At 41.6% G+C, this 15,988-nt stretch overlaps 1 protein-coding gene across 9 annotated transcripts in view; it reads right to left on the bottom strand.

Annotated features, from left to right (window-relative positions):
• MICAL2 (microtubule associated monooxygenase, calponin and LIM domain containing 2) overlaps positions 1 to 15,988 on the bottom strand; it is a 304,056-nt gene that overhangs the window by 259,745 nt on the left and 28,323 nt on the right. For 8 of the 9 annotated variants that reach the window (XM_074274667.1, XM_074274658.1, XM_074274660.1 and 5 more), the window contains exon 1: positions 129 to 283. The exons of the other annotated variant lie outside the window; for it this stretch is intronic. The gene's annotated coding sequence lies outside the window, so the exon portion shown is untranslated. Of the gene's footprint in view, positions 1 to 128; positions 284 to 15,988 lie in introns of those variants that run through there. 9 annotated transcript variants of the gene reach the window in all.

Below are 15,988 nucleotides of genomic sequence, written 5' to 3'. Positions count from 1 at the left end.
GCTCCCCCCTAAACCCCAGAGCCGGAGGCCGTTCCCGGGGCTGAGGAGGAGGGGGCCCCGGAGCCCCCGCACCTGCGATCAGCCCAGACCCGCTGCCCGCCCGGGAACCCCGACGCCGCAAGCCTTACAGTGCGCCGCGGCGCTGCGGGAGCGCATGGTTCTGGGCCACCGACTCCGGCTCTCCTCTACTCCCAGTCCGGCCCGCGGGCGCGGCACCCCGGAACGGAAACAGCGCGGCGGCTGGGGACTGACTGAGCCGGGAGCTGCGGGCTCGGGGACTGGAGCTGCCCCAGGGGGCGGGGCGGCCTCCCCCGGCCCGGCCGCTCTCCAATGAGAGAGCACCCCGCAGCTCCGGCTCCGCCCCCCCGGGCTAGCTGTCACCGCGGACCAGCGCACGTGGGCCGGAGCTGCCCCCGCGGTCGGGCCCGGGCGGAGTCCCAGGGGGCGGAACTGGCCCCGGCACCAGCCCGGGGAAAGCGGGCCCGCCCCGCTCCCAAAGCACGCAGGTAGGTGCCCCTCCCCTGCCCGGCCAGCGCCTTCCCCGGGAAGCTCCGGGCTTGCGCCGCCCCCGCTCCCGTCGGACTGGGAGCCAGTGGCGCTTCCCCGGCTGGGCGCAGAACGGAGGGCGCCGCGCTCCCTAAAGTCGGGGTGCGGAGGGAGGGAAACAACCGAGAGGGAAGATCCCCGCCGTGGGAGACGGGCGCCATCCCGGCCGGAGCGGGGAAAACCGAGTCCACACACACTGGCCTGGTGGGGTGAGCGCCCCTGCGTCCCACCGGGCCCCAGTCCCCCCTCGGGAACCGGACTGAGTTACCGTGAAGACCCCCGCCCGTAGGGCGGCCTGGGACCCCAAACGCACTTCCTGGTTCTCTGTCTACTCCAGCCTGGGGCGAGCCTGGGTTCAAAGTCCCTCCTGCTGAGGGACGCTCCAGCATCTGGCCCTTCCCCGCGCCCTCCACGCAGGATCTCATCGCTCCCTTTGAGCTTTTATAATTAGCTTCTAACTTACCTAACTGTCTTTCCTGTGTTCCCTTTCCAATTCATTCTTCACCCACGTTGCGTAATCAACCTGACACGCAGTTCTGGTCTCTGGCTGGCTGCCTCCAAACCCGTTAGCTCTCCCCCTCCCCCTCCCCGCTAGCACAAACTACGGATCCAGGCGTTTGAAGCCCTCCTAAGCTCAAGTAAATCCACACACCATCCACGTGATCTCGTGGGGAGAGAACCGAGATAATCAGGAACCGCTTTCCCCGCGAGGGCTCAGAAGATGAGCACAGAGCTGGTCCTGCATCCGACTGTTAAAGTTTCTTCTTGAGAGTTTCACCAAACGCTGCAGACGGGGCTTAATGCATTAGTGTGCTGATAGACTAGACTTAGTCAATGTCAAAGCAAGCTTTGGATAGTAATGTTGTAGGTTACATTTAAAAATGAGATACACATTCCAAGGGACCCCACCCCGCCCCAGCTAGGTGTTAATCATTTGCAAGCATCCCAGATGATCCTAGTGAAGAAAGATAGGAATCCTAAGAGGCGGAAATATTGTGTTTGTATGTTCTATGCAAGAAAGACAGATTGCAAAGGGGGGGGGGGGGGAGTCTCAATTCAGAGAAAAGCAAATGAGCTGATCTTTGGGGAATGCAGCTGTGAAGGTGCTATCAGCCTACAGGGAGAGGCCAGACTGTGGAGTTTCAAATGCCATGCGGGAGGAATTTGATCTTGGAGGCACTCGGGAACCCTGAAGAAGCTGGAGCGAGGAATGGCGGGCCCTCATTTTGTGTTCTAGGGAAATTATTTTGAAGCCTTCCCCAATACACTTCCTGCTGAAAGCAATTCGTCATTCCTTTGATTTTTCATAGGATTCTACCTGACACTCTCTCTTTTGTACTGATGCGTATCTCATTTGAAGCTGAACTTGTTCCTCGATAGTTAGATGGTCAACTCATTGAGAAGAGGCCTGTGTAGAAGCCATCTTTGTGGTCCCAGTGCTGGCCCAGTGACCAGCAGAGTGGCCCGTCAGCAGTGTTGATTCAAGTGTATTGAAAGGACAGCGGTGACTAACCTGGTCTTTGGGCATCCATTGATCATGTCTTCCTGTCTATTAAGTATGAACACTGATGCTCATTAAACCCTGGACTGGCAGCGGGTGCTCCTTCTACTTGTTAGTTTAAATTTAGAGAAGAAGGGCCGCTAGGTAGGTAGAGCACCTGGCCTAGAATCAGGAAGGTTCAAGTTCAAATCCAAACATTTACTAGCTGGGTGACCCTCAATATGTTACTTAATCCTGGTATGTCTCAGCTTCCTCATCTGTAAAAAGAGCTGGAGAAGGAAATGGCAAACCACTCCAGAATCTTTACCATGAAAACCCCAAAGATATGTCACTTAAACCCTGAATGCCTCAGCTTCCTCATCTGTAAAAAGAGCTGGTGGCTCAGTGGATAGAACACCAGCCCTGAATTCAGGGGGACCAGAATTCAAATCTGGTCTCAGACACTTAACACTTCCTGGCTGTGTGACCCTGGGCAAGTCACTTAACCCCAGCCTCAGGGGGGGAAAAAAGAGCTAGAAAAGGAAATGACAAACTACTACAGAATTTTTGCCATGAAAACCCCAAACTTAACCCGGTGTGCCTCAGTTTCCTCATCTGTAAAATGAGCTGGAGAAGGAAATGACAAATCACTCCAATATCTTTTTAATGAAAACCCAGAAGAGTCAACCACAGCAGTGTGGATGTTAACAAGGAAGCAGGAAGCCCAGGCAGAGAGAATTGAGACCCCCCCCCTCGCCCCCGTTTAATAGCACTAGTATTTTTTTTTTTTTTTTTTGGGGCAATCTGTGTTGTTGTGAAGAAAGAATCTGGTAGAATGCTGGACTGGGAGTCAGAAAGACCTTAGTTATGTATCCCTGGGCAATAATTTAAACTCTATACCTTAGTTTCCTCATCTGCAAAATGAGGAGGGGAAGGTTGACTTAATGGCCTTCCAGCTCTAAATCTATTTGACTGATTTGGGAGAGAGACTGGAATAGTTTACTTCTGAGATAAACAGGATTGATTAAGTGACATGCCCGGGATTACAGAGCTAGTAAGTGTTTGAGGCTTGAATTGAACTCAGGAAGATGAGTCCTTCTGATTCCAAAACCGGGACTCCATGCACTGTGGCACCCCCTAGCTGCCCTTTGTCTAAGGTCCCCGAGATATTAAGAATTTGAACTCAAGTCCTCTGACCCCAAAACTTTTCCCTCTGCACCTAGATGTCTGCCTCCATAGACTTTTATTATTATTATTAATTATAGTTTTTATTTACCAGATATATGCATGGGTAATTTTTCAACATTGACAATTGCAAAACCTTTTGTTCCAATTTTTCCCCTCCTTCTCCCACCCTCTCCCCCAGATGGCAAGTTGACCAATACATGTTCAATATGTTAAAGTATAAATTAAATACAATATATGTATACATGTCCAAACAGTTGTTTTGCTGTCCAAAAAGAATTGGACTTTGAAACTGTACAATTAGCCTGTGAAGGAAATCCAAAATGCAGGCGGACAAAAATAGAGGGATTGGGAATTCTCCATAGCCTTTTTTATTTTTATTTTTTGGAGACAAGGATTAAATGATTTACCCAAGTCACATATTTGAACTTCACCTGAATCCAGAGCCAATGCTCTATCCACTGAACCACCCAGCTATCTCCCTTTACTGAAACAAACAGAAGGGAGCTAAGCAGCTCTTTGGATTCAGCAACTTCATGAGGAAGTTTGACTCATCTTGCTTCCCACAGCTTTTAATTAAAATGGGCAAAATTCTGGAAACAGAGTTGTCATGGCAGTTATTTTTAAATCATCTGAGCCTCTAACTTCTGTCTTTAAGAGCGACCACCTTTGATCCCATGAGAGGCCAAAGAATCTCCCTTCCAGCTCCCCTCAAACACACAGCTCTCTGGGAAAGAAGATGTGTTCTTGGAGAATTTCACCAGCTCTTTAAATGAAATCAAGCATTTTTTTTTCTTTTCTTTTCTTTTTTTTTTCAAAGAGCAAATTATAGCTTTAAAACTGGGAGGAATCTCAGATATTATCTAATTAACATTTTCATTTCAAATGAGGAAATAGACTTAAAGAGGCTGACTTGTCCTAGGTTACACAGGTAGGAAAGAGGAGAACCATAAATGGAACCCAATTCATCTGCCTCCAATCACAGCATTTTCCTTATAGCCACTGACCCTGAATAGCTCAAAAGGTCTAAATTTAGAGAAAGGCTAGCTTAGGAGAAAAGAGACCTGGGTTCTAGTTCTGTTCCCACCATTGGTGTTCCATGTGATTTGGAGAAAGTCCCTTCTTATCTCTGGGTCTCCATCTGCTTCTCTTTAAATTAAGGGATTGGCCTTGAATCCTCCCAGACCATGCAGCTACCTTCTGTTCAGTATATCTATGGACTTCTGAGATAGACTGGAAACATTTGTGCTTAGCATCTGTTTTCTAAAATACTCCCCTTAGTCATCCCAGAGTTTGAGGAGCAAGGTCATTCAGGCCTTGTTCCAGATCTGGGTCATCTTAACTTCCCACAGAATATACCGTCTCTTACAATGATGATACCCTGTTGGTGAGAAAGGCATTCAGGACCAAAAAAAAAAAAAAAAAAGGCCCCAAGTGGGGGACGGTAGAATTATAGAGGGAGGATTAGGAAAGAGGCAGATTCCTCTTGCGACATGGAGACATAGCTTTCAGAAGAATGGCTCTGTGGGCTTCGAGTGGCTCAGACACAGAACCAATGAATCAGAAGTTTGTGAGTCCAATTTGGAAAATGACAAGCCAGAACAATACGAGCAAGTTAATGTTAGCCCGCAAATGTGATCCAGCAAATAGAGAGAGGCCAAGAGTGGGCGTGGAGAGCACAGAGGCACATGAATGGGGCACTGGATAAGTTGTCGTCCAGCTAGAAATAGCCAGTGAATATCTGAGATTCTCTAAGACAGTTGCGAAATCCAAAGGGAATCACTCAGATCCCTTGACGTTCAGAAAAATGATTGGGCTAGGGTTCGGCTGATCCCTGTGATGAGTCGGAACACACTCAGAACCAGGAGGGTTCAAGATAACAGGCTGGCTGACTCATACGGTGTATCTCAGGGTTATGAAATGAAGGAGCCAGGGCTTCAATACCAGGAAAAATGGAAAGGACATGCTCCATTACCGCCTCACCCTTTCGGCCCTGCGTCTACATCAAGGCTTCTTGACCCAGTATCTGGTTACAGATTGGATCCTTAGAATCTCTTAGAAGCACTAATGCTTTGTGGGAATGAATCCCTCTCCTTCTCTCCACACCCCGCCTTCTCAATAAGCCCTCCTCAAAAGCTGATGCATTTTGATTCAGAAATTAGAAACTCTTTAATTAAAAGTGCCTTTTTCCTGCCAAGAAGTTTTTCTCTTGATAAAAGAGAAAGAAAAAGCTCACCCAAACCTTTCTTCCCCTGGAGACAGCTCAATCTTTGTAGAGATGAAGAGAGATTAGGGTCAGCCAATAATTGAGTGCATAAATGCAGGAGTAGCCATTCTTTTCCCTGGCAAATTTATACTTTCATTAAAAACATTTTCCTTGGTGTGACTGTGGGATTCCCATAATGAGGTTTTCAAGGAACCAAACCATTTTAATATGTTAAACTGGATGTATTTAACATTTAAATTTTGATTTATTGATGTCTTTTCTCCCTCAATATAACTAATTTCATCTCTGCCCCATTCCTAGTACATTGAGTTTTCTTTCCTCTGATAAAGAAAAAGTACAATAAAACTAATTAACAATGCCCTACTCTGACAGCTTATGCAACACTTCACACCCATAGTGCCTCACTTCTCCCAACAAAGAAGAAGGACTGTTTTAAATTCTCTTCCTAGAAGTTTTATAGATGGAATAATATCAATCCGCCTATGTCTATGAACCCATGTGTCGGAAGGAATCAAACTGTGAGGAAAAGGAAAGAAAACAAATAACTCGTTCTCTCTTTGGGACTGACATGTTCCTCCTAGTACAACCAAATGGCTTTGTCAAAATATAACATGAAGTAAAAAGAATTTCAGAACATCAGAGCTAGGAAGGAAACCAGAGACTACTAACCCTAACTTTGCTTCTAACCTGAATTCCATATCCAGCCCAACACATACTAGACAAGGGATTCTCAACTCTCCAATAAATGGGCATTTGAATTCTACTGAAGATCTCCCGTTCTACTTTTAGACATTTGTAATTGGTAGGAAATTTGGAGTTTTAGTTTTCCTTCCTAATACCAAGCCTAAATTGGCCCAATTGCCTCTTCTACCCATCGCTGCTTCTGACACCAAATCAAACAAACCTATTTCCTTTAACACTTGTCAGCCCTTCAGATACTTGAAAATGGCCCATGTCATATCCCCCCCTCTTCCCCCACATCTTTTCTTCTCCATACTACACACTTCTAGTCAGAAGGCGTTTCAGCTTTAGAGGGTAGTAAGGGTGCAGTGGTTAGAAGGTGGGCCTGGAGTCAGGAAGACTCATCTTCCAGAGTTAAAACTGCCCTCAGACAAATCACTTACCCTGTTTACCTCAGTTTCCTTGTCGGTAAAATGAGCTGGAGAAGGAAATGGCAAATAGCTCCAGTATCTTTGTCAAGAAAACTCCAGATGGGGTCTGTTGACATTCCTTTGCCATTTCAAATTCAACCCTTTTTTCCTTCTCTTGGTTTCATTTAGTTCAATAAATATGTATTAAGTACCTATTATCTGGCATCTAGCTGGTAGTGGCTAGAGTACCTGGGCCTGGAATCAGAAACATTATCTTCCCAAGTTAAAATTTGGTCTCAGATACTAGCTAAGTGATCCTGGACAAGTCACTTAACCCTATCTGCCTCTTTTTTTGTTTGTTTGTTTGTTTGTTTTCTCTACAACATCACACTGTTTACTCTTATTGAGTTTGTGATCTACTAAGGCTTCCAGATCTTTTCCCAGCAAACTATTGCTTAGCTATAATACTTACCCTCACCTTTTCAATCTTATACTTGGGATATTGACTTTCTTAACCCAAATGAAAGAATCTACAAATGTCTCTATTAAATTTAATCTTATTGATTCAACCCAAGTTTCTAACCTATTAAAAGCTTTTAAAATCTGGACTGCTACCCTGTATATTAACTATCTTTCTTTGTATAATCTGCTAATTTGCTCTTATCAAAGTCATTGATGAAAGATACTAAACAGAACAGACCAAACATAAATCCCTAAGACCTACAGGAGAATTTCTGTCATGTCATGTTGGAATTGACCATTGATGACATCTCTCTGAAGTGGCCATTCAACCAGTTCTGAATCCCTCTAATGCTATTGTTATGTAGCTCACATCTTTCCATCTTTCCTACCAGCATAGATAGCATGAGTAACTTAAGCACACATTTTATCTGCAGCATCCCCCTGAGTCTCTAGATTAGTGACCCGTTCAGAAAAGGAAATGAGATTTTTCCGGTGGGATCTGAATCTAATGATGTGGCTTTTTGAGGTTCCTGTTTCCATTTCTAAATGTTTACTAACTGTTCCTTCAAAAATGTTTCAAATTTTTTGCCAGGAATCCAAGAAAAGTTCACCGATCATAATTTAAGATCTTATTCACTTTTCTTTAAAATAACAAAATATGCTATTTTCTTCTCCAATTCTACAGCATCTCTACCATTCTCCATAGTCTCAGAAATCCCTAGCCCCTCTACCTCACCCATCTCTCATCTAATCAATAAAAGGCATTGTTGATATTGTTTTTATCATTTCAAATTCGATCCTTTTTTTCCTTCTCCTTGTTTCTTGAGTTAATTTTAATCAATTATATTCAGTTCAACAAACATGTATTAAGTACCTATTATCTGGCACCTAGGTAGTAGTGGCTAGAGTACCTTTGGACAGAAAATGCCATCTGCATCCAGAGTACCTGGACCTAGAGTCAAGAACACTCATTTTCCCAAGTTAAAATTTGGGCTCAGCTACTTACTAGCTGAGTGATCCTGGAAAACTCACTTAACCTTATCTGCCTCTTTTCCTCATCTGTAAAATGAGCTGCAGAAGGAAATGGCAAAGGAAATGGTCATATCCTTGCCAAGAAAAATCCTGAAAGGAGTCCCAAAGATGTGAGTGAACAACAAGAAGACACCTTACTAGGGGCCAGAGACAAAAAGTAATAAGGAATCAATCCTTGCCCTCAAGGAGCTTACATTCCACTCAGGAAATACTACAAATACTTGAAAAAATGTTGCTGAGGTGAGAAGCCTGAAACATTTGTATAAAGACTCTCCTCCTTGGTGGAAAGAATGATGATTCATCCTGTGCTAGCCTGAAGGGCAGAGGTGGTCCTAGAGTCCTACCTGTGTGTGTGTGTGTGTGTGTGTGTGTGTGTGTGAGAGAGAGACAGAGAGACAGAGAGACAGAGACAGAGAGACAGAGACAGAGAGAGAAACAGAGACAAAAAGACAAAGAAAACAGAGTTTTTTTAAGGCAAAAAAATATATGTGAAAGATGTGGCTCCTTAATGTGTCTTGGATTTACAGCTTGATTCTCTAAAGATTATTCCTAAAATGGAAGTTATGCTGAGAAATCTCATTCCTAGTGAGACAGCTTATTTACTGTGTGTATTTTTTGATATATTTTAATCGTTATCACTTTGCTGATCTGTTTGCCATCTGCTTGAATAAATGGGTTTATTCACTATTCATTATTTGTATGAGCTCTTGTGTAACTAGCATTTGTGGGGGAGAGGTCAAATTTTTTTGATTTGAGATTGGGGGTATACCTTCCTCTTTAAAGAATAGTGACCAGGAAAGCAGTTTGAACCCAAGAATAAAATAATCAATAATTATTATTGATAATAATAAATAATTCTCTTTGACTAGAAATATTTAGGAATATCTTCATATCATAATAGCCTGTTTATGCCCTCTCTGAGAAGTCTCTTGGCTTCTTTTCCTGGTCCCCTCCACTAAGAATCAAAGTCTCTCTTAGAGAGGGATAGGCAAGATCCCTAAATATCTATCAAAGCTTCCCCTCAAGTTACATTTAAACAAAACTCCCATGGACATACCTACAAGAGTAACACATACACATACATAAGTAAATACAAAAATATAGAGAAATTAAAACACACTGTGATTCGGATCTTGAGCACCATGTGATCCTGGAATTTCCCATGACAGCTTGGGGAGGTTTAGTCAACGGTAACGTAAACCTCTAGAGCACTTTGCAGTTAGAACCTATGTCTTGCCTAGATGAACCTGAGCCTGGGTATTGGGTTGATCTTTTCTATGTGTTCTTCAATGATCTTAGGTGAAAGAACATCAATAGATAAGTACAGATAGAAAAATTTTTAAACTAAATGAACATTTTTCTGGCAAAAAGTTTTTCTCTTGATAATTAAAAAAGAAAAAACAACACCTTTTTCTTTGAATGCAGCTCAGTCTTTTCAGAGTAGATGAAAAGAAATTAGCCTTCACCAAGGGTTGGGCATATGATGAATTCAGAGGTACTTGGATACTTATCAAACTTGCAGATAACAAAAAGGTGGGAAAGATGGTTAATGCTCTGGATTTGGAAGATTTGGAAAGATCTTAACAGGTTAAAACACTGGGCTGAATCTCTTAAGGAAAAAAAATAGTAGGATAGATTCTTTTATCTGGATTAAGTAAATAAATTTCAAAAGTACAAGATAGGGGAGCTGTAGCTAGGTACCAGCTTTTTGGGAAAAGATCTGGAGGTTTTAGTGGAACATAAGCTTAATATGAACCAATGGTATAAAATGGCAGCCAAAAAAAAATGTAATTTTACATTGCATGAATTAAAGGCATGACCGTGCTGATCAAACCATAATTGGAATGTTTTGTTCCATGGAACTTAGATGGACAATGGATATACCTAGAGTTGGGGACCACCTTGAGTCTGAGAAGTTTGGAAGTCATGAGTTTAAGTGGGTGGAGCTAACGGGAGAAAGGAACTTCTTTTATCTAAAAGGATTCCACCCGTGAGGAAAGAGAATCAATTCCTAGTCTAGTTTACCAGAAGACTGGACTTTGAGGAATGCAATACAGAGGCAAGGTGATGAAGTATAAAAATGCCAAGTCAGCCGTCCTATAAATAGTTTCATGTCTAAATGGTTTTAGGTATTGAGTTGATAATTAATTTTATGGAATTATAGAGACAGATGCCTGGTTATTTGCAAATTTGCCAGGAAAAACCATGATTGGCAGTGAGAAACAGGAAACAATCACACTTTAATAAAGCACAGAGACAAGTGGCAAAGAGACATATGGTGGGATGGAGACAGAGAAGGAGAATGTGACGGAGCATACCAAGGAGAAAAGGATGGGGAGGGGGAGACGTGGGGAGTATCACTCACAGTTGGAAGTACTTGGGAAACAGCAGAGGACTGAGGGAGATGGAGGTGGCAGGAGTCTGAAATCTCATTTTTATAGAATTTTGGGAAGAAAGAGACCAACTCATATCTGTATCACCTTGGGCTTAGTTCATATCCAGATCATCTCAAAGTGGTTGGTAAAACTTCATTCAAAGTCACATCTTAGAGTTTTCAGCACCTTTTTGATGTTCGGTTAGTCTGGAATTGAGATAGCACTGCAGCAGCACCTGGTTCATGCTGGTTCATCACATATAGTCAGGATGTGAATTTTGGTTAATATGTGGTACAATTTGTAAATTTGCTACTTTGATGTTTTGGCCAGTTTATATGTACTTCTGGGTTCCCCTTTGCAACTTTATTTTCTGCTAAAACTGACTATATTGACTAGATGGCTAGGGAAATGGGGGGGGGGTCAGAGAGATCAGAACAAAATACAATTTTAACCCAATATCAACTTCTCAAAAGAATATAATGGGACTTAGTAGTGCAACATGTTTAAGTTTATTTCTATCAAATGTATTTTTAAATACATATATACAAATACAATACAAAAATATGTATTTTGTGTGATTGTAAATATTTCTTTTGGATATAGGTAATAAATACCTGTCCCATACCTAGTTCATATCATACATTGAGCATCTCTCTACGCCACGTTTTCTTCTCTGCCCATTCCCTTGCATTAGGAAGACCCTTGACATTAGCCAAAGCCTAAAACCTAAATCTTAAGAAATTTCCCCCAAGGTACAGCAAGTAGACAGTGGGAGGAGGGCATAATAAGTCAAAATGTGTCAAAGAAGAGATTATATCCCCCTTCATTAGGGAGTCAGCTCCCCCCAGGACTGAACTCAGATAAGATAGTAAGCTTGCTTCTGAGCAGAAGGGCTCCTTTGTGGAGAGGCAGTAGGTAGGTATAGCACCTCAGAACCCTGGGCCCGGTATCCAGTTCCTTATTGTTAAAAGTATTTACTTAGGGGCAACTAGATGGTGCAGTGGATACAGCACCAGCCCTGAAGGCAGGAGGATCTGAGTCCAAATCTGGCTCAGACACTTAACACTTCCTAGCTGTGTGACCCTGGGCAAGTCACTTAACCCAATTGCCTCAGGGGAAAAAAAATGCTTACATACTCATTAAATGCTCATAATCTCATTACATAGGTAATATTTCTACTCAGAGTTGCTATAGTCATTTCCCTAGGATTAATCTAAGAGTGACTCTTCTGATCAAGTTTGCCCTGATTCTCTGTCACCAGATAAAAGTTGGTCACTAAATCCATACTCAAGCCTTCCCTTGGTTGTATCTGCTAATAATCCAGGGTCACCCCTATGTCGCAATGAAATGCTATGGGACTTAAGTGGATCCAAGTTCCTTAATTTAGCATTCAAGGCTTATTGATTAATTAATCAATAAGATTTTATTGAGGTACCTACCACGTGCCAGGCACTAAGATACAAATGTAAAAATGAAACTTTCCCTTCCCTCAAAGAATATTGTTGGTGGTAGTGGTCCTTCATTTTCAAGAAAATCAATGACAAACCAGTTACATCTTGACTCTAGCATAGATTGGATTTCAGTTAATACACGGTTGTTCAAAGTCATAAGTCTCCTTCTCTCTTCCTGAGTCAAAGAATAGGAGATAAAAGTTAAGATGACTGGTGATCAGTGGCCTTGAATGTGTGACCAAGCTCTAAGCTCTCCCCAGGGCCTGCTTCAGCTACCCTCATGACTGTTGGAACAAATACCACTTTTCATCCCCCTAATTCACCAATAGGCTAGAGGCCCATTGGTTACCTCCATCCTGGTTTAGCTCATCTTCCCAGATGGTTTTTCCAGGATGTGGCCCCTGAACATGGCAGCTTCTGGAGCCACAGGTGAGCGTCTAGGAGCCCCCGTCCAATAGGGGAAGATGACTTGTACTTGTATGACCATATGAAGAAGAAATATGGAAGCATGAGGTCATTAAAGGAGAAGCTGGAGGGGAACCAGAAAGGCTTACAGAAAAGGTAGCACTTGGTCAAACTTTTGAAGAAAATTGGGATTTCTTTTCTAACTTTTTCTCTCACTGTTCATTCAATAAACATTTTTGAATGTTGAAGTTTAAATGTTTAAGCTTTAAAAGGATAAGGTCTCCCAAGGGGTCCAGAGCCATTTCCAGCTGTCCTAAACTATATCTGGCCACTGGACCCAGACGACTCTGGAGGGGAAAGTGAGGCAAGTGCCCTTGTACAGTCTTCCCTCCCTCAAATCCAGTTCACTTGCATAGCATCCCCTCCCTAATGTCACAGTCCTCTTTCAGAACAAGGACAAACAACATGATTACTGGAGCTTCTCCCATACACTTTGTACTTTCTTCCCTTTAAACTAGTTCATTCTGTTCCCTTGTCTTTAATCCTTCTCATCTTCCCTCCAGCAAAATCCCTCTTGAACTTCAAAAAACCATTTGAGGACTTTTATTATTTAAAGAATTCATTTTCAGAATACTGATGATTAAATGAGCAGGGACAGTGGCACTGAAGGCAGTTTTCTCAGCCATATAGAAATCTCAGTCATGTGTGTGTATGTGTGTGTTCCCTCCACTGTTTCTGATCCCTCAAAGTCATTAACACTTTGTTTTTATATGTGGTGGCTAATGATAGTCAATAGAGAGCTGGGCCTGGAGTCAAGAAAATCTGACTTCAAATATGGCCTCAGATACTAACTAGCCATATGACTGACCCTAAGCAAGAAATTCACCTAGCATCCATTTGACTCAGTTTCTTCATCTGTAACATGGAAATAGTAATAGCTCTCAGGGTTCTTATGGGGATCAAATGAGATGATAATATAGAAGTGTTTAACACAGTATCTAGCACATAGTAAACATTATATAAATGTAAACTATTATTATTTATAAATTGTAAATGTCAGTTTACAATAAGATCCCCCTCAATTTTAAAATGTAATTCTAGGTTCTTAATGAGCCCTGACTTGGAGCCCTCTAACAAAGGAGACTTTTGATATCATCTGCCTCCTCTTCCTCTTGTTCTATCTTCCCACCCCATCTATATTCTACACATAGTTCCCAAGGCAAGGAAACAGGATTTAGAGGAAGTTAGAGATATAAACATGTTCCTATCAGGTGAAGTTAAACCATCCAACTTCATGCCCTGAATTCTTAATGAGTAGCAGTGCTAGACAAAAGCTAGGGAAGGCCTTCCTCAGGCTCAAATCATTGAAATGGGTTTTAAAATTAAATAGATAGATAAATAACAGAGAGAGAGAGAGAGAGAGAGAGAGAGAGAGAGAGAGAGAGAGAGAGACAGACAGACAGACAGACAGACAGACAGACAGACATAGATAGATGATAGATAGATAGATAGATAGATAGATAGATAGATAGATAGATAGATAGATAGATAGATGGATAGATAAATAGGCAGATAGATAGATAGATAGATAGATAGATAGATAGATAGATAGATAGATAGATAGATAGATAGATTTAGATATATATCTTCTAGGGCTAACACAGACAACTTCTACACCATAAAATCCATCCTGAAAGTATTTCCCTTCATCAACAAACAGCCAGGAGTAACAAGAAGATGATTTCAGGGTCTGGCTATTTTTCTCTTGAAGAAACATTTTAGTGCTGATACATCCTCCCATGGCTGTCTTGAGGTGAGACCTGAGAATGGGGAATAAGCTGGTTAAAACTCACAACCTCAGGTTTTGCTTTTAGCATTCTAGCCAGGCAATAAGCATTGACTTAAAAAAAAAAACAATCTAATCATATATGTTAGGCCACTGTGTGGAATGGGATGGTTTGCATTCAGAAGGCGAATTTGAATCCTGCCTCATTACCTGCTTTGTGTGACTGAGTAAAGTCACTTGGGGTCTCTACATCATACAAAAAGAGAAGATTAGAAAAAGTGACTCTTTGTCTTCTTTCAATTTCAGATCTTGCATTCCTGGGAACAGTTCCCTGAATTGTTTAATGAGCTCCTGCTCCCACTTGCTGCCTGTGCAATAGTTTAAGAAAAAAAAAAATTCTTTATTTTATTTTATTTTATTTTTTTCCTGAGGCTGGGGTTAAGTGACTTGCCCAGGGTCACACAGCTAGGAAGTGTTAAGTGTCTGAGATCAGATTTGAACTCGGGTCCTCCTGAATTCAAGGCTGATGCTCTATCCACAGCACCACTTAGCTGCCCCTAAGAAAAAATTTTTTTAAAAAAAGAAAGAAAAAATTAAAGTGATCACTATTCATTTTACAGATAAGACTGTTTCCCCTAAAGAGATGTCTCTAAATGCTACTCTTAGTTCTTCATGATTTGGATAAACTTGAAGCAGTATTTTTTCCCAAGGACCAATAAAAGTTGTTTGAATTTCCCTAACATCCTGGTAGTCTTTGGAGACATTTGCATTTACTTTTCCAGAGAACATGCATGTAAGCATTTCAATTCAACTCTTCCACCACTTATTAAGCACCTTTTGTGTACAGAGTCCCATATTTCACAGTTGTCTGCCCTCAAAGAACTTCCAATCTGCATGGAACATTAATTGCCTAAGGAGACTAAGACAATACACATTCAAATCTGGCCATCAAGATAGGCTGCACAAGATAATTATATAAATATGATATCTATATTGGATTTACATATGTATTTTACTATGTTTAACATAGATTACTTGCCATCTGGGGGAGGGGAAGAGGAGGGAAATTGGGACACAAGGTTTTGCAAAGGTTAATGGTGAAAAATTATCTTTGCATATGTGTTGAAAATAAAAAGCTTCAATAACAAAAAAAAATAATAGTAATAGGCTTCATATGGTGGTAAATAGAGAGTAGACCACAAAGACTAAAAGACTTGAGTTCAACTGTTGCCTAGGAGCCACGTTAATTGTTTGATACAGGATAAATCACTTGTTTTTAGTGTGTCCCAGAGACTTTTTTAAGACTCCAAGAGCAGAATTGGGCAGAAAAAGAAAATGACAAATGTTGGAGGTGATGTGGGGAAAATGCACTGCTGATGGAGTTGTGAATTCATTCAACCAATCTATAGAACAATTTATAATTGTGTGGCTATAAAAGCATCCATATCCTTTGGCCTAGTAATACCAGTGCTAGATCTGCATCTCAAAAAAGATATAAAACAAAAAGGAAAAGGATCTGTGTGCAAAAAATATTTATAGAAAATCTTTTTTAGAGGCAAAGCATTGGAACGTGAGGGATACCCACAAATTGGGGAATGGCTGAATAAATTGTGTGATACATAATTATAATGGAATATTATTGTGCTATAAGAATTGATAAACAGAATGCTCTCAGAAAAACCTGGAAAGACTTCCATGAGCTGATGCAAAGGGAAAATGTGTGATATATAAAGTAACAGCAATATTGTAAGATGATCAGTTGTGAATGACATAACTATTCTCCCAATGATGTAAGACAACACTGAAGGATTTATAATAAAAAATACTATCCATACCCAGTGAATTTGTTTTTGATAAAAATTTAAGAGTTTAGTTTCAGTTACTTTGGAACCACCACCTCCCCCTCCTCACACACACTTTAAAAAATCCCTAACACTTAGGTTAGTCT

Source organism: Sminthopsis crassicaudata, chromosome 6 (assembly GCF_048593235.1).
Source record: "Sminthopsis crassicaudata isolate SCR6 chromosome 6, ASM4859323v1, whole genome shotgun sequence".
Taxonomy (NCBI): domain Eukaryota; kingdom Metazoa; phylum Chordata; class Mammalia; order Dasyuromorphia; family Dasyuridae; genus Sminthopsis; species Sminthopsis crassicaudata.
The sequence above is the reverse complement of the archived record's forward strand: the minus strand, read 5'-3'. Positions and strand labels throughout refer to the sequence as shown.